The 1367-nt window shown below is 43.2% G+C and overlaps 1 non-coding gene across 1 annotated transcript; it reads left to right on the top strand.

Annotated features, from left to right (window-relative positions):
• The first annotated feature begins 634 nt into the window (after window positions 1-634).
• trnam-cau (transfer RNA methionine (anticodon CAU)) lies at window positions 635-706 on the top strand. Its single transcript has one exon. It is a non-coding gene; the product is annotated as a tRNA-Met (tRNA).
• Window positions 707-1367: the final 661 nt, after the last annotated feature.

Genomic DNA, 1367 nt, shown 5'->3' with positions numbered 1-1367 from the left:
TCCAACAGTTCGTATAGGTCATACTGTTTACACAGTATCCCAGTGGCCTAAGACACTGGACTCCTAAGCCAGGGATTGTGGGTTCAAGTCCCATCTGGGGTGGATGGAAGCAGAGTGGCGCAGCGGGAGCGTGCTGGGCCCATAACCCAGAGGTCGATGGATCGAAACCATCCTCTGTTAAACAGTTTATTTTAAGTGCGAACAACATTTTTAAAAAATGTGTCGTTTCATGGGCATGTCTCAGTGCCATTATATATATTTTTTTACCTCTTCCAACAGTTCGTATAGGTCATACTGTTTACACAGTATCCCAGTGGCCTAAGACACTGGACTCCTAAGCCATGGATTGTGAGTTCTAGTCTTTTCTGAAGTGTCTGAGAGCTTAGTGGCGCAGCGGAAGCGTCCTGGGCCTACAACCCAGAGGTCGATGGATCAAAACCATCCTCTGCTAAACAGTTTATTTTAAGTGCGAAAATTTTTTTTTTTAAATGTGTCAATTCATGGGCATGTCTCAGTGCCATTATATATATTTTTTTACCTCTGCCAACAGTTCGTATAGGTCATACTGTTTACACAGGACACTGGACTCCTAAGCCATGGATTGTGAGTTCTAGTCTTTTCTGAAGTGGCTGAGAGCAGAGTGGCGCAGTGGAAGCGTGCTGGGCCCATAACCCAGAGGTCGATGGATCGAAACCATCCTCTGCTAAACAGTTTATTTTAAGTGCAAACAACATTTTTTAAAATGTGTCGTTTCATGGGCATGTCTCAGTGCCATTATAATTTTTTGTTTACCTCTTCCAACAGTTCGTATAGGTCATACTGTTTACACAGTATCCCAGTGGCCTAAGACACTGGACTCCTAAGCCACGGATTGTGAGTTCTAGTCTTTTCTGAATTGGCTGAGAGCAGAGTGGCGCAGTGGAAGTGTGCTGGGCCCATAACCCAGAGGTTGATGGGTCGAAACCATCCTCTGCTAAACAGTTTATTTTAAGTGTGAACAACATTTTACTTAAATGTGTCGTTTCATGGGCATGTCTCAGTGCCATTATACTTTTTTGTTTACCTCTTCCAACAGTTCGTATAGGTCATACTGTTTACACAGTATCCCAGTGGCCTAAGACACTGGACTCCTAAGCCATGGATTGTTAGTTCTAGTATTTTCTGAAGTGTCTTAGAGCAGAGTGGAGCAGCGGAAGCGTGCTGGGTCCCTAACCCAGAGGTTGATCTATCGAAACCATCCTCTGCTAAACAGATTCTTTTCAAAAATGAAACGCAAACAGAAATTAGAAAGCTACAATTAATTTGCGTGTCTCAGTGCTATCCAGTACACATTGTTTTTACTGCTTCTATCAGTTCATACTATTTGC

Source organism: Oncorhynchus clarkii, unplaced genomic scaffold, assembly GCF_045791955.1.
Source record: "Oncorhynchus clarkii lewisi isolate Uvic-CL-2024 unplaced genomic scaffold, UVic_Ocla_1.0 unplaced_contig_1723_pilon_pilon, whole genome shotgun sequence".
Lineage (NCBI taxonomy): Eukaryota > Metazoa > Chordata > Actinopteri > Salmoniformes > Salmonidae > Oncorhynchus > Oncorhynchus clarkii.
This window is presented reverse-complemented; position numbering and strand designations above follow the sequence as displayed.